Source organism: Chionomys nivalis, chromosome 5 (genome assembly GCF_950005125.1).
Source record: "Chionomys nivalis chromosome 5, mChiNiv1.1, whole genome shotgun sequence".
NCBI lineage: Eukaryota > Metazoa > Chordata > Mammalia > Rodentia > Cricetidae > Chionomys > Chionomys nivalis.
In genome coordinates, this window is record NC_080090.1 from 94,005,554 (window position 1) to 94,030,448 (window position 24,895).

Consider the following 24,895-nt stretch of genomic DNA (forward strand, 5'->3'; position numbering starts at 1 on the left):
CGGACCAGGGGCATTCGACGCTTTCGGCGCTGGCCGGGCCGGGCCGAAGCAAGCGTCGGGCGATAGCGGCGCCAGAGCGAGTGGAGCCTTCGGGGTCCCCGGGTGGCGGCGGCGGCGGCGGTGCAGAGGAGGAAGGCGGCGGCTCTCCCCCTGCTGTCGCGCGACCCGGTCCGTCCCGCGAGCACGCGCCGGTCCCGCGGCCCGGCTCGGCCCCCTCTGCCGCCGCCGCCGCCACCGCCATGGCCAGGCAACTGGTGCCCAGCTCTCAGAAGGCGCTGCTGCTGGAGCTGAAGGGGCTGCAAGAGGAGCCGGTGGAGGGCTTCCGGGTGACGCTGGTGGACGAGGGCGACCTGTACAACTGGGAGGTAGCCATCTTCGGGCCCCCCAACACCTACTACGAGGGCGACTACTTCAAGGCTCGCCTCAAGTTCCCCATCCATTACCCATATTTCCCACCAGTCTTCCGGTTCCTCACCAAGATGTGGCACCCCAACATTTATGAGACAGGGGACATGTGCATCTCCATCCTCCATCCCCCCGCCCCCCCCCTCGTTGATGACCCTCAGAGTGGGGAGCTGCCCTCAGAGCGGTGGAACCCCACACAGAATGTCAGGACCATCCTCCTGAGTGTGATCTCCCTGCTGAATGAGCCCAACACCTTCTCGCCTGCCGATGTGGATGCCTCGGTGATGTACAGAAAGTGGAAGGAGAGCAAGGAAAGGACCGGGAGTACACGGACATCATCCGGAAGCAGGTCTTGGGGACCAAGGTGGACGCAGAGCGTGATGGCGTGAAGGTGCCTACACTCTGGCTGAGTACTGCGTGAAGACCAAGGCGCCAGCGCCCGATGAGGGCTCGGACCTCTTCTACGATGACTACTGTGAGGACAGGGACGTGGAGGAGGCCGACAGCTGCTTTGGGGATGAAGAGGACGACTCTGGCACCCAGGAGTCCTAACCTGCGCCCCTGAAATAAACTTACAAATTTTACCTCAGCAGGACCCGTGTGGGCCTCAGGCGATAGACTACCTCACCGAGGTTCCATATGGGCTCCCGTCCTGTGACCCTTAGGTCCTCTTACCCCGTGGTGCCTGGCAGATACCGCACTCAACTCACAGATGGTGACAAGCCTGGGAGGCTGAGAACCGCCTTGTGGGGAGGCAGAGACTCCATCCCAGCCCAAGCAGGGCACCTCCTCTCTGCTTTGGTGTGTGTGAAACGCAGATAAAATGGCTTTCTGAGAAAAAAAATGTGGACCAGGGCCGGGGAGATAGCTCACTGAGTAAAGATGTTGATACCCAAGCCCAACAAGCTGAGCTCCACCCTCCAGACCCACATGGTGGAAAGAGAGAACCAACTCTCACAAGCTGTTCTCTGACTTTCGTGAATACATGTGGTGGCATGTGCCTTGCCTGTACACACAGAGACTCTTCCTAATTCTTTCTACTTTTATGTTGTTTTTCAATGACAAAATGAGTTTCACTATGATTGCTCACAAGAACTTGGGTGAGGAGTTATAGGACTATGGAAACCTTGCCAGTGTTACACTATAGGAAAAATGTTTCTAGGGTTCTTACCTAGAAACTCTTAACTGACATGCCCTGCCCCATAGCTATAAAATGACTCTAAATATTAATGGTCTCAATTCTTTAACCAAACAAAATAGAGTAACACATTGGTTTAAAAAAACCTATCTTTTATTGCCTCCAAGAAATGTACCTCACCCTAAAAAACAGAGGTAACCTCAGGATATTAGTAATCTTCGAAGGGCTTATTCTCAAGGTTAGAGCCAGGGTTTGAGGAAGAAGTCCACAAGGAAGTAAAACTGAACTTATCTTTTTTTCTATCTCTGGAATAAAGACTCACGTGTGCAATCTGAGGGTCATTTTCTTTTATTTTTCTTTAACTCTAATTCTCTTGCCCTAATTGTCTATAATTTCTTAGCTCTAACTTTTTAGTTCCAATTCTGTAGTTCTAAATACTTTTCTAATTCTATGTTTCAATTCTTCCTTGCTTCCTTTTTTTCATATGGCTTTTTAAGGAGGTTTAAGGCAATAAAAAAGTTGCAAGGGTCACATCTCATTGGTCATAGCACATTCCTAGGGTAAGTGATAAGGGCAGAGCCATTCACCCTAGCAACACAAAGTTTCATAGTTTCTGGTGTAAAACAGAAGCTAGGGACACAGTGCCCCATGAGACAAGCTGCAAGACAGAGATTTTTATCAGTTAGACTCAGCAAACAAAAAATTGACAAAGTTTTTTTTAGGCTTCTTTATGTTAATAACCCTGATTAGACACCTGCAACTCTGACCTTGTGCATAACTGTAAAATTTTTTTAACTTGAAAGCTTAAGATATATATACAAAAACCTTTAATCTAGTTTTAACTTGCTCTGAGGTAAAAATGAGCTAATTGTGTGTAGTTTGTCTTAGACTGAGAAGAAAGTGTTGCTTTCTGTTATTCGTCTTAGTAAAAGGAAGAAAACAGGCTTTTAAGTATGTTACAGTCCTTGTGGGACAGTAGATCTAGTTATGAAGTATATCCTAGTATATTTTCTATATATCAAAATTATACAGATTAGTGAGAAGTCATCTTCCTGACCATCCATAGATATTTGTGTCCACAAGAATGAGATGCAATCATGAGATTACATAGACATCTCATATGAGATTACACACTACAGTGCATGCATTGGGGAGACATCAAAGCTCCTTTTGCATGTGTGAAACTACAGACAGGAGCAACAGTTTTCAGAGTTGGTGGTTCCACAGGCCATGCCTGGGCAGGATTATCCTCCATCAGAGAATCATTCCTCTAGTGGGTTGACATCTCACCACTGGTTATCCTCTGCTATATACTTCCATGGCCCTCGACACCAGGAGAAGGGTGGAAGACAATATTCCAAATAAATGGAACTAGGAAGCAAGCAGGAGAATGGGTAATTAAATCAGCAAGGCTCTGTTCAAACTGACACATTCAAGTCTTTCTTCAGAAGGCTTGCAGCCTGAGCTAGAGTGCTTGCAGACCGAAGCCTGTGGAATCCGAGAAACAGGAATATATTCCTGGTTTGAGACATGTGTCTCTACACAGTGCAAAGATTCTTTGCTGGAAACTGGGAAGCAGACTTCAGTACTCGTCCTGCCTTCTCCACTGGGTGACTGTATGATCTCTGATACACTATATCTCCTCTCTAATGTCTCAACTTCACAACTTGGGTAGTCTAAAACTTTTCCTTGAATACAGGACTGGTGATAACTGAGATGATTTTCTTTCCTTCAAGACAGGGTTTCTTTGTGTAGTCCTGGTGGTGCTGGAACTTGCTCTGTAGACTACACTGGCCTTGAACTCACAGAGATCTGCTTGCTACTGCTTCAAGGTGTACAACACTACTGCCTGACTGGGATGATGTATTAAAAACAACAACAACAACAGCAACAACAACAACAACTCCTCTGTGGAAAGTGGAAAGCGTGGTTACAAGCAAGCTTTTTTTTTTTTTTTCCCTACAGGCTGTTTGGAGGTTGAAAATCTGATGTTGGTCCAAGTGAGAGCATACCAGGGCTGTTAGGGCTCCACTCTGGTCTCTACACTTATCTCTTTGAGAAATGTATTCATTGGGCTCCTGTAAGACACAACTATGGTTGACTGTAGAGCTTTCTACCAGAAATTTCTAGCATTCCATATACCTAGCATCTATGTAGATCTTGGTATGTACAGAATCTGTCCCCAGGCTTTAGATAACTAAGACTCTGAACTGGAATGACTCTCGATATTTGATGACAGAGAAGACAGGGACCCAGATGGACCAGCATGGAATGGAGTGTTGATTATGCAGTGGGATGGGTCTCTTCATTGTCATTTTGTGTCCTGATGAATCACTGGTTCTGTTCCCCCATCATTACTGTCTTGGCTTCCTCTCTACTTTTAGTGTCTGCAAGGCCCACTTCTCCAGCTGTGAGTGGTTGGGTAAGAAATACATTTGCTAAGGCAAATCCCAAAGTGTTGAACAAACATTAGCTTTTAAGTGTTTACTTCTTCCGAGAGAGCTAGTTAGCTATGAGCTAGAGGCATTCATTCATTCACTCATTCATTCATCCACTTAAAAGTGCTAGACCACTTTTATTTACTTATTTAGTGATCAAGGTTTCTATGTCATATGTATGCCTGACAGATCACTATATTTTCCTTTTTTTTTGTATAGTGGATCAAAGACATGTAATTTCCCATGAGAAGAACTGTGTCCCTTGTTGATTTTGAGGAAGTTTCTGTGTTCAGTTTTATCATTTGCCTATTTAATTTGGACTGCCATTATAAAACACCCTAGGGGCTTTAAACAAAGGAAACCCATTTCCATAGTTCTGGAAGCCAAAGGATCTGGGCTCTGATGAGAGCGGTGATAGTGGCAGCAGAATGTATGAACTCCCGAGCAGAACACAAGAAGGCAGGCTGCCAAAAGCAAAGGCTCCTCTTGCCTTCAGGGTGAGACTTCTCATTTCAATTAGTCCAGTCAAGACAATCCCATACAGACTACGCAGAGGCTAGTCTAATCTATGGAATCCCTCACAGATGTGCCCAGAAACTTGTCTGATGGGTGACTCCAGATCCTGTCAGGCTGACGATTAAAGTTAATCGATATTAACCATCACAAGCTTTCTTTCTCCTTCCTTCCTTCCTTCCTTCCTTCCTTCCTTCCTTTCTTTTTTTTCTTTCATGTAGTCTGGGCTATCTTCAGATTCACAATATTGCCAAGATGACCTTGAACTTTTGACCCCTGCCTCCACCTCAGTGCTGAGATTGCAGGCACACATCACTGTGCTTGTTTTACGAGGTGCTGGGATGGAGTTCAGGGCTTTGTGTGTGCTCATCGCATGGTCTGCTAACTGAAGATCAGCATGGTTTCATTGCAATAAAGTTCTACCTTCTGAGTTCATGATTATACTTCTGTTTTCCTCCAGCCTATTAAAGCCTAAGTGGTGAATCACAATTGTGTGTATTCATCAACTGTGCAGTGATGGTCATGGCAAGTTCATTATCATATCCACCCTCTCACACAGTGATCACCCTTCTTTATCTTTTCAAATGAAATAAAGTTGACCTATTGTTTCTACTTCTGAGTTTATTGTAGTTCCAGCTAATATGCAGGCCTCTTTGCTAGAAGCCAATGTGGAAAATGTTAGGAGTAAAAGACAAGCTTTCTGGTATTGAAAGCCTTCCCACATAGGGGCGGGGGGAGATGGCACAGCTGGCAAACTTCACGCCTTCAGAGACAAGAAGACCTGAATTCAATTCCCAGAACCCACATAATGCCAGGCATTGTAGCACACACCTGTAGTTGTAGCACTAGGCAGGAAGAGACAGGTGAATCCTTTGGATTTGCTAGCTAGTCAGTCCAGCTGAATTGTCAACCACCAAGTCCCAGGGAGATAGGTCCCTGCCTCAAAACCCAAAGTGAACAGTGTCTGAGGAACCGCACTGGAGGTGGACTCCAGGCTCCCACATGCACAAGTGAACATCTACACACACTTTATGTGCAGCTCCATATATGTGTACTTGCATATGCATACCTGAATATGCACAACTGGACACACACACGAGAGAGAGAGAGAGAGAGAGAGAGAGAGAGAGAGAGAGAGAACCTTCCAACATAGCTTGAAAGACAGCATGTACATGCGGAGAAATGGTTACGTGATAGGGTGGGACTTAAGGATACTTTAGGACAATGATCTGTCCATCTCTTACTTTATAAACTCTTGTTGAGATTTCAGCCAATAAGAAGGAAAGAGTAAAGAATAAAGTGCATACCTGACAGCCAGTGAAGAGGGACAGTGACGGTGTAGTAGCCAATGAGAATGAGCCACAAGGAATACACGTGTCAGTGGAATAGGCAAATGAGCTGTCACTCTGTGCTTTGGAGCACGCAGGCAACCTGCCAGGCTGAGCTGGAGTCATAGCCCTCAGCTCCACCAGGACTGGCTCCTCCCAACCCCTGAGCGCTTGCCTTATCCATCCACATACAGAGGTCGCTGGCCAGCGAGGACTAGTTTCATCTTTTTTCTGTCTTCCCATTTCTGCTTTTCAATTGACACAACAGATGGAAATCTTATATCTCAATTACCCTGTGTCCCCATTTGATCTGAGTACATCTGGAAGCAGATTATTTGGATACATCGCTTCTTAGAAATGGTAAAAGGAGCAAGCATAGGATATAGGGGAGGGCTTTTATCTTCCCCCACTCCCTGCTTGCCCTGTCAATATAATTTCCCAAGAAAAACAAAGAGAAAAACTCTTAGAACATTAAGTCACAGCAGGGATGACTTCTGTTCCATTCCTCTCATCTCAAAATAAACTTAATTTATAAGGACTGGTAGGATTACAATGATATTCTGCAATGCAAATAAAAAGCAGCGCGAACACGATCATGCACAGGAAGAAAGTTGTGCGCTGTAAATATAGCCGGGAAGTTCAGAGAGGCATAAAAAGTTGGGGCAGGCATTAGAAATGATTACTTTGCAAATGAATTGCCATTTTCCATTTTTAAGGGAACATATGTTGCCAGACTTTCTCTCTTCCAGGATTAATGGATGGAGCACAGCCTTCAGCCAGTTCTTTACCTCCACGGACTGGGCTGGTTGCATCGCTTTGGATGCTCTCTACAATGCTGAGTATTTTCCTCTTCACTTCCTTCTCAAAGCCTGGGTAGTTCAAGGTAATGTCACCACTGATTACATCTTCGGCATTGATTTCCTGTGGCAATTAAAAAGTATGTTAACAGGGGGAGGGGAATTGGCTTAATAGTCAATGGCTTGCTGTGCAAAATAGGCAGGCAAGCACATGGAATAGTTTAGCAACTGGAGACTCCACCGGGTTTGGGTTAAGCACACCCTCCTCTTCTAACAACACACCTGGCAACCTGGCACTGTTACCTGCGTACTTTGAATATACTCCTTTATTAACAATGTAGCTGGCGACCTGTTAGTAGCCTAGGACTCCCACCTGACTCGAACAATGGAATAAGTTTCTCTTTCCCTTAGCAACCATCAGACTTAGGTTCTGTTTAATCACATTATGTTTATGTCTAGGTAGAAAAATAGCAAGGTCAATCTACTTTGGGGTACACGAGCAGTAAGGCAAACTGCCCTCAATGAGAACTTCTGAAGAGAATTCCCTATTTATCATCTTCTTTTCATAAGTAATTTTAATTTCATAATTCTAATTTCATAATTAAAATTAGATGCATCATGAGAAGGGGCAAGAGAAATAAATGAATGGTTGCACAAGTTAGTCTGTCAATCAAGGCAGTGACCGAACACTTCCTTTTAGAGAACCTTATAAAAGGACACCTAGAACCAAACTTAGGGTACTTGGGTACCCTCACTCAGGTGGCCCACAGTCAGTCCTGATGATGTTTCTCTCTGGTCAGTACTATTGTTTGTTTTAAAGTTGCTGACGTTGCAGTCTCTATGTTGCCTTTATTTCATTCTTAACTAAGATTCTAAAAACCTGGAAATACTAGGTTCTAACCTCTGGAACCATGGACATTTGGACATGAGGTCAGATCTCTAGAAACCTCATACAAAAGCCAGGTGTAGTGTTACATGTGTCTAGTCCCAGTACTGATGTCTTAGGGTTTCTATTGCTGTGAAGAGACATCATGACCACTGCAACTCTTATAAAGAATTTAATTGGGGCTGGCTTATTTTTCAGAGGTCATTATTGGCATGATGGGAAGAATGGTGGTTCACAAGCAAACACAGTGCTTGAGAAGGAACTGAGAGTTCTACATTCATATTGGCAGGCAGCAGGAAGAGAGAGTAAACCATTGGGCCTGGCTTGAGCTTCTGAAACCTCAAAGTCCATCCCAGTGACACACTCCCTCCAATAATACCACAGCTACCTGAATAGAGGCACATCCCTAATTCTTCAAAATCACTCCAGTTCCCATGAACCTATGGGGGCCATTTGTATTCACCACAACCAGGGCAGTAGAGTCAAGAGGATCCCTGGAGCTCACCAGCAGGTAGTCTAACTAAACAGGTAAATTCTAGGTTCAGTGAGAGAATCTTCTTCAAAAAATAACATGGACAAGACTTGAGGAAGACACCTGACGTCAGTCTCTGCTCCCTGTGTGTTTATGTACGCATGGAGCACTCATGCACACAGGTATAGACCTCCTCCTTTGTTCCCCTAACAGAGAAAGACACACACGTGTGTGTGCGTGCATGCACCCACACCAACACACATAGATGACAGAAAAAAAATGTGTTTACCTTATCAAGTGAAGCATATCTAACCCCCACTTTTCTGGAGGGTTTATTACAAAGCTATTGCGAGGACTGGATGATAAACATTTTCCTGACCTTTCTGTTTAGCTCAAGGCTGCTGCTTAGGGAAGGTGGAAATGGAAGGCAGCATGGGGCAGAAGGTGTGTCGGGAGCACGTGCCCTTTTTTGCTGTTGACTTTCTCTTTGCTTTCTCCCATATCCCATCTTCCTCATTCCAACCATCAAGAGGGAGCCAGTGAGGTGACTGCTCCTTCTGAAGAGTGACGGAAGGGGCAGAGACAGGTGGACATGCTGCCTAGGCAGCTGGGCTTAATAAATGAGTTCTAGGCCAGTGACAGATACCCAGACTCAAAGAGTCAGGGGGATGGCACTTGAGAAATGACAGCTGAGATTATCCTCTGACTTACACCACACGCATACACACACGCACACGCACACGCACATGCACATGCACACACACACACACACCTTGTAGGCTTCCCCAGGCAGCTGATCGACTTGTTGGACAGATAGTTTCTTTTGTGAGAGCTTCAGAGAGAATGAGGGCTGAGTTTTGTTCAGACACTATATCTGGTGTCTCTTGTATGAGCTCTTATCTGAGATTCAATAAAATATGTAAGGGTAGGATTAAAATTAACAGCAGACTTATTCTTTAAAGGAAACATCAAGAATAGATGTTCTCAGGCACCTAGGACTTGCTAATTTAACACTTTCTCATTGATCTTGGCTCCAAGATTTCTATATGGAAACTGCAAGAAAGCAAAGTTACACAATTTTCTTTGTTAGGACAAAGCAGATTATACAAAATTCTGATAAATGTTCTGTAGGGCTAAACTCAAGGTGGAATGTACCCAGAGTTCCTTAAAAAAAAGCAAAAAACCCCAACACTTTGTCATTAAGAATAATGCCATGCCTTGAAGTCCAAGTGTCATTTTTATGATGACTTATGATGTCTTATGTAGCCCAGGGTAGCCTCAAACTTGTTATGTAATCAAGGATAATGTTGAAGTCTGATCTTCCTAACTGGGATGACGGCTGCATGCTATCATGCTCGGTTCACGCAATCAGTGTTGGGGATTGAACCTAAGGCATTGTGCATACCAGGGAAGTCCTCTACCACGTGAGTCACACTCAGTGAAAAGCTGAACTGCTCGTTCAAACAAAACCATGAATCACATTCAAATGCTTCTTTCATCAACTTTTTTTTGAGATGTATCTATATATGTAATAGACTTTTAAACTCTCTCTGAGCCTTCAGCTATCTATTCTTTATATGTATCTGTGGTGTCTAATCTCAATTGTCAACTTGATAAGATTTAAAATCCCAGGTCTTTGGGCTTGACTGTAGGGGGTGCCTAGATTAGGTTAATCAAAGTGGGTCTACCTACTCACCGTGGGTGGCACCATTCCCTGGGCTGGGATCCTAGACTATACAGCAAGAGAACGTTGGCCAAGCATATGCACTCACCACTCTCTGCTTCTTCCTGTGGATGTGGTGTGACCAGCTCCCTCCGATTTCTGCTGCTCTGACTGCTCTTCAGGGATGGGCTGTAACTTTGACCTGGGAGCCAAAGCTTTTCTTCAATTCGTCAAAGTATGTTTTCATAACAATGGGGAAAGTAACTAAGATCTACTGTATCAAGCCGACAGCTTCTACCTAGATGGATTAGGAGATGGCTACTGTAATTATTCAGCCACAAATAAGGCTGCACTTCTGGGTTCTAGAGCCATGCACGTGCAGATAAGCCCTCAGGCAGAAGGGTCTGAATGTTAAAGGGCCCCACATGACCTATAAGCACACATACATGGTTATATTCACTATGACTCAGCTAAGCCCTCGCGTGCATGTGGGAGCTTGTCATCTGCATATAACATAGTCACACCAACCTTTTGTGTGCATGCGCTAGGCAGCTTTTAAAAAGCTGGATGCACCATGTTTCTCTTTCTCTCTGCACACCGATTCCCCAGGCCTGTACACACCCTCTCTAATAAACTCCTAAGCGGGTTTGTTGCATGTTCTGTGTTTCCTGTGTTGCCTTCTCACTTGCGCCAGGTAATTTCAGCTAGGATACAATCATGGTAAGCACAGCTTAAATTTGTATTTATTTCTATGACAGAACCCTTCCCCTCTACTTGGCTTTTAGCACTGTAATGTCAAATTGTTTCTCAGCTCTACTCCTTTATTCTAATTACTACTCTCCTAGACTGGCCCCTCATCATCGTTTCTTAGGTTGCTGTCTTAGCTAGTTGTGACAAATACCAGACACAGCAAGTAAAGTAAAACAAGGTTTGTTTGGTCTCACCATTTGAAGTACAGCCTATCATTGTGGGGGAAGTCATGATGGCAGGAGAATGAGGCAGCTGGTAACATTGTATCCAGTTGGGAAACAGAGAGAGATGAGGGCTGGGGCTCAGTTTACATTCTTCTATTATTCAGTCTGGGATCCTACCTAGAGGATGGTGGGTCCTTCTACCTCAGTTAACCCTTTCTACCCCTGTTAACCCAATCAAGGAAATTCTTCGCAGGCATGGCTGAAGGCTCCTTCCTTAGATGGTTCTAAGATCTAAGATGGGTCTTGCCAAGGTGATAGCGTAAACACCACATGACGACAGCTTTTTACTCTGTTTTCCTTATATCTAATTCCCCTCCTCTCTCGTTCATTCTAGGAACTAAACATGAACTTTTGTAGCATAGATCCTATGCTGTTATCTGCTGTCCAGGGGCCCAGCCCCCAGCGGGTCAGAGAAACTGTAGAGGAGATATAGAAAGGCAAACTACTAGAACAGACACACATGGGAACCTTATCTGAGGGCCAAAACTTAATTCTTCATTTTATTTTTTTCTCTGCCGGTTGTTTTCCCTGCTCTATTCTTTTTCTGTTATGTTCTTTTGCCCTGTTGTTTTTGTTTTTCTTCCTAGTTTTTTTCTTTTACTTCTTTCCTGGTGTTTTTCCTTCTACCCCTTTCCTCAGTGTTTCCCTCTAGAAATAAAACCGCTAGTTAGTTCCTGGCCCCTTAACCCCAAAATAATCACACAGAAACTGTATTAATTAAATCACTGCTTGGCCCATTAGCTCTAACTTTTTTTTTTTGGTTTTTTTTTATTAATTAATTAATTTAATTATTAAAGATTTCTGCCTCTTCCCCGCCACCACCTCCCGTTCCCTCCCCCTCCCCCAATCAAGTCTTCCTTCCTCCTCAGCCCAAAGTAGCTCTAACTTCTTATTGGATAACTCTTACATCTCAATTTGACCCATTTCTATTAATCTGTGTATTGCCACTTGACTGTGGATTACGGGCAAGATTCCAACTAGCGTCTGTCTCTGCAGGGGCTACATGGCTTCTCTCTGCCTCTGCCTCTGCCTCCTTTCTCCCAGCATTCCATTTAGTTTTCCCTGCCTACCTCTATTCCCTGCACAGGCCCAAGACAGTTTCTTTATTAACCAATGGTATTCACAGCATACAGAGGGAAATCCCACATCATTTCTCTTTACATCTTTCCTCCTTATACTATTTCTTATTTTTCTTATCCCCTTTACACCTCTTAAGACAAAGATTTCTACACAAGAAAAGATTACCTTACAACCTCAAGTTACATATTTCCCCAAAACAAATTAAAATATTTACTTAAGAAAAAAATTACATTAAGATTACAAGTTAAGCAATGAGTCTTTTATAATTGGTTAACAAGGTTTTAAGCAAGCTAACTGTATTTCAGCCAGTTCCTTTTGGACTGGCCTGCAGCCGTGGGTTCAGTATAGCAGATTTCTGTTTTCTATTCTAGAGAAGCTTTAAGCAAGTGGTCAGTTCACCATTTATTTTCCTTTACACACAATAGGGTCATTTAATTTCCTTTCACAACTTTGTTTTTGCCAGGTGCGTGCAGGGGCCTATGATCACTTCTGGAGCTACATGACCAAGGAGCTCCGGCCTAACCTTGGATGCAATTATTTTCCTTAATCATGAGCCTGCTTTCCACAGGCAGAATTCATGGGTCTTTAATGCATGGAACTTCCTTGTTCTTATTTTTCATCCCCTGCAATTCTCATATGTAGCAAACGGGAAGGTGACTTTTGGCCTATTTTTGCCTGTAAGAAAGTGTCTTATTGGAGCAATTGGCTGAATTGTGCACCATTTCCCTAATCACCTTCACTAACTGCCTTAACCACCCGTGTCTTTTAGGCTCACTCAGAAAGTCCAATTAAATCATAGATTCAACCGATCATCATTGCCTTTATAAAAATCATCTTCATTATGATCTGCAAGTAAATCGCGCAGTGAGGAGTGGGATTTTTCCAAGAAACAATTCCATTATATTAGATGCAGTGGGATCCCTTCACACAGTCATCACAGCAGGCCAAATACAGCAGGATCATGACAGCAGCAAGCAGGGGAAGCACAGGAGTCGCAAGGTGCATTCCGGAGACAATCCCTCCAGGGCTTGGCAGCTCCAGGATGGAACCAGAGTAGCTTTGTCACCCTCTGGGCTGTGTTCCATCGGCTCCATTGCTGACTGCATCCTCTGGCATGGTCACTGGCAGTTATCCCAGCTTATTTTTATTTTTTTTTTAAATATCCCAGCTTCTTTAGAATGTTACCAAGAATTCTTTAATTTTCTCTCCTGTGAGTTCACCTGATTCTCCAGACTCCTCAGCCGAGTACCAGTTCCTCGTCTCTGCTTAGATCACACAGTTTTCTCATTGAGATATTTCCATCCTGCTCCTCTCTCGGGACAACCCACTTTCTATATAGCTCTTGCTGGCCCAGAATGTACTATGTAGATCAGGCTGGCTTCTAACTCATAGAATTCTTCTTGCCTCTGCATTTCAAGTACTGGAATTAATGGTGTGCTCCTGTATACCTGGTTTAAAAACATAGGTTATTCTTTGAGAGCTCTGTATATTTATGTAAAGTATATTGGTCATATTTATCCACCATGACCTCCTCCCCCAGCCTCCTCTTCCCCCTCATGCTCCTGCTCCTCTTACTTTCAGCTTCATGTCCTCTTTTATTTTATATATTTTTGTTATTAGCAAGCCACTGAGTGCACTGAGTGTATCCATGCACACGAACGTAGGCAACCTAACAGAGACCACAGCCCTAAAGAAAACCAACCTGACCCTCCCCTTCCTAGATGTGTCAGCTGCCAACACTCAAGGAACGCATTCTCTGGGAAGATATATAGATCGAATCTCTTGTGTTCCCTGCCCAGGAAAGTCACTTGGGAGTTTACTTACATTAACTGGGAAATGGATCCTGGAAGCAGAAGTAAAATTCGGATGTGGGAAAGGTTTGCATGAAGCAATAAAACTGAAGTTTGGAGTAAGTGTTTTTCCCAAGAAATTCCCCAAAAGGAAAGGCACAAAAACACAAGGAGAGGAAGACTCTACTTCAGACAACTGCAGGGACCAGAGAGGGTCTTTCAAGTCAAGGTGTTTTCTGGATGGGAGACAAAGGACACTCCATTAAGAAACATCCTTAATATCACATTGGACTGGGTTGATGTTTCAATGATGACTTCACTGGATATTTTCATATCTAAAGATGGCCAAAGTAATGGGAAATGCTTCAATATCTTTTTTTTTTAATCAAAAGAGTTAATAAAATGCTTGTCAGGGAAACATCTGAGTTTGACCAACAGAAGCCATGTAAAAAGCAGGGTGTGGTGTATACACCCGTGCCAGTGGCCATGTCAGAGGAGCAACAAGTAGCAATTGATTTCAGGAAATCAGCCCACCAGGAAGCAAAGCTCTCATGCGTGAACCTCGGATGGGCAAGACCTCGAGAGCCTCAGCCCTAGAAGGTCTCCTGTTACTGCTAAGTCTTTGCGTGTTTGCCACTGCCATCTTTCTCTGACATCTGACAACCGTGTGGGGAGACCCCCACTGACCTCAGAGTAATGTGATTATCTCACGGAAATATCCCATCCTACTGAGGATTATTGTGAAGATGATTTCTTCTTAAGCTGTTTAACTGAAGCAATGATTTTATATAATAATAGTGCCAGTATAAATAGAATTTTGATGATTGAGGGTTTTTTTAAAAAATAAATATAGTGAGGGATCATGATAGAGGTTAGTTTAGTGGGAAAACGGACATAGACAAAGATAGGATATAGTGTTATCCCCACCCCAGATAAAGCAGGGGCTGCAGAATATAGAAAATAAAAACGAGAAAATGTCACACAGCTAGCCTCATAGACTGTGGCTTAGGTTAATGATTAAGAAAGACAACTGAGTGCCAGAAGCCCAGCTAGCTTAAATTCTTTTAATCTTAATGTTGGGAGATGTGCTCACAGGTTTCAGAGTGCATCATAACTGAAACAAAGCTTTGAAAGTGACTTAAGGTTAGAGTAAGATGTTTTTGTTATCAGCTTTGAGGTGACAAATCCAGGGAAACAATCTAAAGTTTTAGAAAGGCAGGTAGTTGAGTCAGGAACTCGTTAAGGTCAGGGAACAAGAACAAAGCAGCCCAGTTATTGTTAGCTTACTTGCCTTTCTTGCTAGGATGGGTTGGTGACCAAAGGCGATGATTAATTCCTTGTGCCGTTTCTGCCCTCAGCTTCCTGATATAGGGAGCTATTGATGAGTGAGAATGCACCCTGAGGATTTAAAGTAGAACTGACTGATTGTGTTTTACATATAAAAGTGATTCTTCTAAGATTTCTTGTAAGATTACCTTTTGAGATAAGTAATAAAATGACTGGTCCTTTCTTTGTAAGTGCAAAATGCAGCATGCCAGTAAAAGAACTGGCTGAGAAAAATACCTTGTTTATTTACACTCTGTTAATCTATAACAACTTGTTTGGGTATGGATGTATGTGGGTTCTTGGGACAACTTGTTTTTCACCTGTAATATGTAAAATGTTTAGTAATGTAAGGGATATGGAAAGTGTGTTGTTTTTCACTTGTATTCATTGTAAACATTCACTTAAAAATAGACTATAACCGTATTGTAATTTTTATATTGCTTGAAAGATTCTGCTGGGGTATATAAGCTGTAAAGGAAAAGTAAAGACATGAGAGAAAAAGCACCAGTAAAGATGTAGAAGGAAGACATCAAGAGAGACAGGAAGAACAGACTAGAACAAGCAACAATAAGAATAATAAAATGAAGAACTAAGCTTTGCTCTTAGAAAAATCCTTGTGTATCTGTTTGTCTGTCCAGTAGCTCACCTGCTCTGCATCTCCTCTTTAGTTTCTCTGACCTGCTGAAAGCTTGCCCTTCATCAGCATCCTAGGTAGGATCCTGACGTGTTGGAGATATATGTGTTAGTCTGTGATTTTTCCTTTTCTTTCCAGACCTAGAGAGTTAAGTTTAGCCCCCCTCACTGGCCCTAGAGAGTTATGTTTTATTCTCTCAGATGGAAAAGTCAAAGATCCGCAGACTCTGTAGGCTTCCTCTCAAGCACCAAGCTGCTGGAGGCTGGTCCTCATAGCAGCAAGACCCTTGGAATCCCAGCACTGAGGAGGTAGAGACAGAAGGATCTTTGGGGGTTTCTTGCCTAGCCAGCCTAGGTAAACTGGCCAATTCCAGACCAATTTACTTCACAGGGCTCCTCACTGTGGACAGAACCTGAGGAGAAAAGCGAAGTCTGCTGTCCTCTGGCTTTCACATGCACAAATCCACTTGTACACGCACATCCAGTCACATGTACCCACCCCCACACAAGCAGTAGTAATGATGTGGTCAGGTTTGTTTACAAAAGTGAGAAAAAACAGTGGTGTTTTTGCTTGTCTGTTCTCTGTTAATCTAATTCACTCACTAAAACATTCCTGATGTTCAAAGGAAATCCCACTGTGGATGAAGGCAGCTGGTTAGAGACAATGTCATGGAACCTCAAGGAAGTGGGCTGTACCTTAAATGCCAGGGTTGGGTGGTGACAGATTTTGTTCTTTCCTGGGAAGAATTTATAAAAAAAAATCATTTTCTGTACTCATTGGTGCAGAATGTGCTGATGATTCTGTCACCAGTCAATGGGCTATGTGGATCTCCTGCTGTTTACTGGCCACTCGACAGAGAGCTTGGCTTAACAGACTTAGCAGCGACAGTCCTCAGTGTTACTTGGAGGGTTTCGCCTACATTGCAGAGTGTGGTAAAAGGCCGTGTTTGGCAGGAACTTGGTGGAGAGAGAAGAACTCAGGACTCGACTCATATCAAAGTCATAACCCTTCCTCCTTTTTATCTCCGAGTGAAGCTGTTGTCGTCCACCATTCTGAGCAGGAATGTGATGTTTTTTTGACTAGTTTCACTTGTTGAATATTTGGATACATTTTTTTAGCAGTTCCTTCAAAGACAGTATTTAAGGAGTAACTCTGAATTCTTCAGTATTAAAAAATATTTTGCTTTCAAACCCCAGGGCCAAATGTCCATTTGTCTAGATATGCAATTATAAGTTTAAAGTCTCCTTTTGCCCAGCTCCTAGGATCTTGGCCCACTTGCTTCTTGATGGAGGACTTTACCGACAGGAGTTTATTTCCTTGTATTGCTGGAGTTTGGAAGGCAGAGTTCCAAGTGCCATCAGGGTTAGTAATGTTTCATACCTGTACCTTTCTCAGATGGAAGCTGTTTTCTCTCTGTCGTCACATGGTCTTTTGTGTCTGTACTATAATCTACTTTGTGTGTGTGTGTGTGTGTGTGTGTGTGTGTGTGTACATATATGTTCAAGTTTATGTGTCTGGGTGCAAGGACATATGTATGTACCTGTGTGCAGAGGCCAGAGGTCAACTTTGGGTGTCATTCCTTAGGATGTCATCCACTTTGTTGTGTTTTTTAACATAAGGTCTCTCACTGGCTTGGGACTGACTCCCCTCCCCAAGTCAGCTAAGCTGGCCCACCAGTGAGCTTCAGGGCTCTGCCAGACTCCACTGCCCCAGTGCTGGAATTACAAGTGCATGCCACCATTTTTAGCATTTTATAAGGCTCCTGGGGATCACACCCAGGTCTTCATGCTTCATGGTAAGCACTTATAGCCATGCTACGGACTGCTGCTGAGCCCCAAGTCTTCTTTTTAGACAATGCTTTTCTATGGCACTTTAAGTATCTATGGGAATCCCCAATGAAGGTGCAGCATGAGGAGCAGTGGGTTACTTTAGATTTTCACTGGGCTTTACATCAGACCAGGGAAGTTCCAGTTTTCTGGGCTAACAGATGTTGAAGCCCCGGAGCTCGGTCATCCCTTGTATATGAGTTGATTTATTGTGCCAGCTTTTGGCATAGACCTGCACTGGACCTTTTGATGAGTCATGTCCAATGTCCATGTCACTCAATAGAAGGAATTTCCTAAAAATCAGTGGGTTTAGGAGTGCCATTGGTGGCTGCAGAACAGGGGCAGAAGAGACTTGTGTGGAGTCTTGATTCCTAGATCTTCCTGTTCTTGTTTCTCAGTAGTGTGACTGACCCAACCCTGTGAGGTTCTCTTAGTGGCTTACCTACGAAGAAAAACTAAAACTCACTTCAAAATAACTCCTTTCACCCGTAGACTCGGATGTGACTGTCCATAAAAAGAGATCATTTAGACCATTTCTGATTAAAATTGACTCATAGAAAAAAACGTTACGTCAAAGGATTTTCCTGTGCCTTTCTCTTCCCTCCTTCCTCCTCTTCCTTCCTTCCCTCCCCTCCTTCTTCTCCTTCCCCTTCCTTTTACTCTTCCCTCCCTCTCCTCTCCTTTCTCTTCTCTGACCTTTGCTTCCACCCTTCTCTTTCAAAGCTCAGTGGGATCAATAAGTAATTCTGACACTCAGGTGCACTGCATGTCGCTTCCTTCTGATATCTGCTGGAAACTACCAACATTTCAATTTCAGCAGGAATTCTTTGAAACCTGCTTAAAGATAATCTGCTCAAAGCCTTTGATTTGGAAAATGGAAAAGGGAAAGAAATAGCTAGGTTTTTAGAAGTTTTTGAGATCAAAGGATTTGGTTAGTCCTTTATGATATTTGCTATAACTTTACAAGCTTGGGTTGGCTGGTTGGCTCCCACAGATCATTTTTTGCTGGGATTCTGCCACTATGTGGATGGCTTTCCTGTGTCATGGTTTCATAGAACCCGCATGTTCTCTCGGGTTTGGTTAAATTCATGGGTTTTCATCCTGGGAGTTCCCGTTAGAATCACATGAGGAGGTTTAAAACTTACATAGACTCTGAAGACATCTTCACACTAATGAAATCATAACCTCTGGGATGTTGCCAGGAATCATTACTTTTTAAACTCTTTAAAATTATTTTATTTTTAATTGTAGTAGACATAAAATGTCTGTGTGTGAGCATGTGAGTGCAGTGCCTGCAGAGGCCAGAAGAGGGCGTTGGGTCCCTTGGAACTGGAGGTATGGGTCATTGTGAGAGTCCTAAAGAGACTGCTGGGAACCAGACATGGATCAGCGATTGTCCTGAACTGCTGAATCATCTCTCCAGCCTGATGCTTTTCAAAGAAGGATGAGGTTAGGATTACAAACCATTTAGACAATTGCATCAAAGAAAACATAAAAACACCTATTCCTAGAAATACCAGCATAAACCTTACATTTCCTGGTGATACACATGATAAATCAGGTAATAACATTTAAAGAACTACAGTGACCTCCGTACAACCAGCTTCAGTTTCTCCAGCACAGTCAGGCCATGTGTGCGACTGAACATGCATTCTTCATGTAAAAACATTTTTGCTTGATGAGACTCATAACTGGAAAAGTGCTGAGAATAGCTGATTGTGGAGTTCCCACTCTTAAATGGGAAATCTGTGCTACCATTTCCAAGGCCTAGGGGAAACCGGGGAAAGGGGGGTGCAGTGGGGTATCAGAGGAAGGGATGGGCTGGTGTGGAACACTGCCTCCTAGCCAGGACATGACCATTGCACTCTTTGGATTGCCTACAGAAGTCCTGTTCAGATTGGGCCCATCATCATTCCCTCATGGATGAGGGAGGGGCTAATAAGATTCCATCCTTCCCAGAAGAGTTATTAGCTGTTGGGTTGCTGAGAGGGAGGAAAGATATTTTCCTTAGTGGTGTAGGTACTGGTAAGTTGCTCATGCTTCTAAGGAGTTCCTCACCCATGCTCATGAGGAAACCCTCATGGGCTCATGCGAGAAACCCTCAACAACTCCATGGGTTGGAAAACAAACATGGAAGCAGAAGGGGGTTAGTTGGGAAGAGGAAAAGGACGAGCAATGGGAGGGATGGGAGACAGTGATGGGGTAACTATGGTCAAGTGTACATACATGTGTATGAAGATGTCATCATGAAGCCAATTATTTATAATTAACGTATGTCAATAGCACGCCAATGACAACTTTCTGTTTGTTGTAAAGTGTCTTCCTCCCAGTGTGTGTGTCCCCATATTCAATACTTCCTGTGACCAAAGCATCTGGATTTTTCTCTTTGCCACTCCACTGATTTACCCTCTTGTCACACATATCGGCTACAGTGAGTTGGAAATATCAGTGCATCTGGGAACTTGATGAAAACACTGAAATTGAGACCCTGCTGACTAGTGACTGTGTTGAATGAGGCACCATGCAAGCCACTCACAAAACACTTTTATAAGCTCCAGAGAAGCTCACTGTGTCTTCGTGCACCTCGGTGCTTCATTTGCCCGTGTCTGTGTGGTGCTACAGACAAGGAGGATTACTTCAGTGTATGCATGCGTGAGGTGTGTATGTGTGTGTACAAGTGTGTGCACACATGTAGAGGCCAGAGTTCAACCTTGGGTGTCTTTTCTCAGACATCATTCACCTTTTATTCTACACAGGGTCTGGCTTGGGACTTGAACTTACTATATAGGGTAGGCTGACGTGGCCATTGAGCTTCAAGGGTATTCATGTCTCCCCAGTGTTGGAATTCCAAGTGCACACCACCACGTCCAGCTTCTAAGTGAGTTCTGGAGCTTGAACTCAGATACTCAGAGTTGTATAGCTTTTACTTTTCCTATAGAACCATCTCTTTAGCCCCTGAAAAAGACTTCTATTAATAGCATGCATTTGCCTTCTGATTCTTGCCTCGCTTTTTGAATTAGAGTAATCCTCAGAGTCCTTCAGTCACTTTCTTTCCGTGAACTACTTGTTCACTGTGGGAGCCAGACTGTTTTCAGTAATCTACAATGGAAGTATTCCTAGGAACATCAAAATTTAAACCGTCACTTCATTTACATTAATTCAGTGCAGTGAGTCTGTTCTGGGTGTGCCACAATAAGTAAAAGGATTTTCATCCAGAGTCCAAGACACATTGGTTAACGATGGCTCCCTTTTCCCCCAGCATTAGGAAAGGTGATAACGTCTTAACCTGAACAAATCACCATGTCTTCCTATAATTCCTCTTATCATTCTTAGACATCACATCAGTTTGCATGCCTTGGGCACATTGTTATTCTGCACACATGGGGTGTCAGGAGGATCAAGACATCAGGTAAAGAACAGTAGCAAATAACAAGGATTGGGGAGATGACTTAGTGGGTAAAATCTTGTCACACAAGCATAAGGGTGTGAATTCATAATTCTAGAACCCACCTAAAGCCTGTGTGATTAGTCTGCATCTGTAAACTCAGTGCTTTTATGGGAAGGTGGGAGGTAGGGACAGGAGAACCCTCAGAAAGAGATCCCGTCTTAAACAGGGAAGAGGGGAAGGACCAGCACTCTGTCTTCCACTTCATGCTACACATGTGTATCACACAAATGTGCAGATGGTGCACAAGCATGCGCACAAGCACCCAAAGACCAAAACGCAATGACTCTACAGTATCGTGCTGACACAGAGGAAACAAGGAGACCCTTAACACTGAGATGAAGTCCTGGTGAGTATGTAGTCCCATTGCCTCTTATTTACACCTCTGTTTATCAGGAGGTATGGATGTCGCCGTAAGAACATGCTGGGGCCACATGAATCAGGAAACAGGAATGAGTGTTCAGGGCTTGGTCCTTGGATAGCTTCCACACTCACCTTTCTTTGAACTTGTGGCTTTAATTTTAATTTTAAAGATGAAAATTAAATGATTAAAATATATTTTAAAATCAATACCTCAAAGAGCTGGAGAGATGGCTCAGTAGTTAGAGGCATATGTTGTCTTTTCTTGCATGGGACTGAGATTGGGTTCCCAGGACGCATATCAGGCAGTTCACAACCTCTTGTAACTTCAACTCCAGGGGAGTTGACATCTAGAGCCCTCTTTTGCCTTCTATGGGCACTGCACTCATGTGTACACACAGATACATGCACACAGACACAATTTTTAACAATTAATACCCTAAAATATCTCCATGTTGAGAGAAGAAAACTTCCAGAGATAATAGGGGCTGAATATGATCAAAATGCGTTATGTATATATAAATGTCTAAGAATAAATAAAATGTTATTGTAAAACATCTCCCAAAGAATATTACTTATTTGTGTGTACATGTTTGCATATGTGTGTGCAGGTACATATGAAGGCTGAAGAGTGACATTGGGTGTTTTACTTCATTACTTTTTTTGAGAAAGGTTTTCTCACTGAGCCTGGGACTCACAGCTACAGTTAGACTGCTTAGTCAGGAGGCCCCAGGGATCTGCCTATGTCATTGTTCCCACGTTGGGATTGTGGACGTGCACACCGGCCACACTTGACTTTGCATGAGTTCTGGGGTTGAATTTAGGTTCCCGTTTTTATGTAGCCGCATTTTACACTTGGAGCCACCTCTCAGACCCTCCAAACTGTATTAACACTGCTGTCACTGAGCCACTGGCAACCTTTTTTTTTTTTTTTTTTCCTAAAGGATCTTCCAGGTGCTGCAATGGCTGTTCTTCATTTCACACGAGACGGGGCACTGAGAGTAGAGAGTTACACGCTAGCCCAAATCTTCCTTCTGATGTCATCGTCAAATGATTCTTTCCCCTTAAAAGTGTTGACATCCTTTTCAACTTTTCCTTATTCACAAAAGTGCATTCTTTTTTATCCTACCAAATAGCAGATTTGGTTTCACAGAAGGCTGCTTTGGTTTTTGTGGCTGTGGTGGCAGGAGTGAGCGGAGTCTAACAAGACACTTGTGCCCCTCTCTTTGACTTTCTCAGGCTATGGAAACTACGGAGCCCAAGGAATTGGAATTTCCTCAGAAATTTTATGCCAAGAGAAGGAAAAGGCTGAAGCCTGGTGTCAGCCAAAAAGGAACCCATCTCCCAGAAGAGACTTCACAGTTCTGATAACTTGTCAGACAAGCTTGCTGGAGAATGGAGCCGAGACAATGATGGGTCAGTGACAGGTGGGAACACACCTGGATGGGGGCAATGGCAATGATGGGTCAGTGACAGGTGAGACCACACCTGGATGTGGCAATGACAATGATGGGTCAGTGATAGGTGGGACCACACCCCGATGGGGGCAGTGACATCAATGGGTCAGTGATAGGTGGGATCACACCTGGATGGGGCAGTGACAATTATGGGTCAGTGACAGGTGGGACCACACCTGGATGGGGGCAGTGACATCAATGTGTCAGTGATAGGTGATACCATGCCTGAATGGGGGCAGTGGCAATGATGGGTCAGTGACAGGTGAGACCACACCTGGATGGGGGCAGTGACAATGATGGGTCAGTGACAGGTGGGACCACACCTGGATGGGGGCAGTGACAATGATGGGTCAGTGACAGGTGGGACCACACCTGGATGGGGGCAATGACAATGATGGGTCAGTGACAGGTGGGACCACACCTGGATGGGGGCAGTGACAATGATGGGTCAGTGACAGGTGGGACCACACCTGGATGGGGGCAGTGACAATGATGGGTCAGTGACAGGTGGGACCACACCTGGATGGGGGCAGTGACAATGATGGGTCAGTGACAGGTGGGACCACACCTGGATGGGGCAGCTTAGCTATGGACAGCTCTCAGCCTCTATGTAAACCCAAGCTGTCAGGACCCTGAAGATGGACTTGGGGTATTACTGGCCGTGTTTATTTGTTCCTCCCCCAGTGTGGCCACAATGAATAAATTTCTCTTCTCCCCTTTCACTATCACTTGGTGTCTGGAGGACAGAGTGACCCAGCCAGGCTTCTTGGGACTGCTGGGGGAAGCCAGCTTTATCCCTAACAATTCTGGCAACACATTGTCCGTTTTCTTTATTACACTCAGAAAATATTCCAAGAACTTATGCCTTGAGGTACTGAGAAGTCTCATGATCTACCTTAAAAATCAAGGTCCCTGCAGGACGTGGGGACCTGCGATCCCACTTGTTTGGAGCTGGAGGCAGGACCATAAATTTCACAGTAGCAAGAACAATGTAGGAAGATGTCATCACCAACCAACCAACCAACCAAACCGAAACAAAACAACCAAAAGAAAAAATGTTTAGTGGTCTCAGTAGCACTGGTACCCATGGGTTAGGATTTGTACAGGTCATTTGCACAGCAGGTGATTTTGCTCATGTTCTATTACATGTTGGCCTTGTTGGGTGAGTGTGTGTGCGTGTATGTGTGCGCACGCACGTGTGCATGTGCACATTTGTAGGGGCTCTTGTCTTCCTATCTGTGCTAATTTGACCTTCCTCTCCATCCTACTTTCCTGGCACACTAGGGCTTTGTGTGAGGTAGGCTTTGCGTCCTGTTCACTGTGATGGCAGGTGTCTGACTATGGAAGGGTCAGCTGGCATCAGCAGGCGCCCACAGACACTGAGAAGGACCAGCTGCAGATGGACCCTTCCCCTGGATTCTTCCTTTGCTCACTGCTATGAAGGCTGAGCATAGTGGTCCGATTCCTCTGTCAAATGTCTGAAACTGAGTACCTCCACAGCAAACACACATTTGTATATGTGTATGGGAGTTGGCATCAGGTGTCATTTCTCAGTTGCCTTATGTTTTCCTTTGTTTGAGACAGGGTGTGTAGCTTTGCCAAGCGGCTGGAGTATCAGGCCAGCAAGCTTCCAGGGGTCTCCCCATCTTTGCTTCTCGCCTCGCCGTTTTCTGAGTTTATAAGCTTGTGCTACCATGCCTGGCTCTCATATGGATTTTGAGAATCTGAACTTGGCTCCTCATACTTTTGAGACAAAGACTACCTACTGCATCATTTCCCAAACTCCACTGAAACTTTTTTCTCTAGTACAGTAATGGGTTGCCTGCGGCATAACTAGGATGAGTTCTTAGGCCAACAAGCACCCTCACACACTCACGCATGGACACACACATTCACTTTCATACACAGACACAGTTACATACTTCCGTGTGTACACACAGACTCACTCAAATATACTTACACACTCACACACATACAGCTTCACATGCATACACACACTGACACACATTTTCACACATTTACTCACACACAAACACTGTCACACACAGAAATACACAATCACACACACAATCACTCACAATACATAATCTTATACACAAATTTCTTTCTCTCTCTCTCTCTCTCTCTCTCTCTCTCTCTCTCTCTCTCTCTCTCACATACACACACACACACACACACACACACACACACACACACTCCAGGGCAGAGGTGGGAGAGAGAAAATGCACTCCAAGCTGCATCGTAAGTGACCTTCTTCTAGCTGCCATTTCTTTCCCTCTGCACCCAGGTCCCGGCAGCCCTTGCCAGGAAGGAAGCAAAGCGAGAAGACTCACCCCTCGCATTTCATCTCCAACCAGATCTCA

General features: G+C 44.1%; 1 pseudogene; it reads left to right on the forward strand.

The window, feature by feature from the left end:
• The first annotated feature begins 239 nt into the window (after window positions 1-239).
• On the forward strand, window positions 240-961 carry LOC130875053 (ubiquitin-conjugating enzyme E2 R1-like; annotated as a pseudogene).
• The last annotated feature ends 23,934 nt before the right edge of the window (window positions 962-24,895 follow it).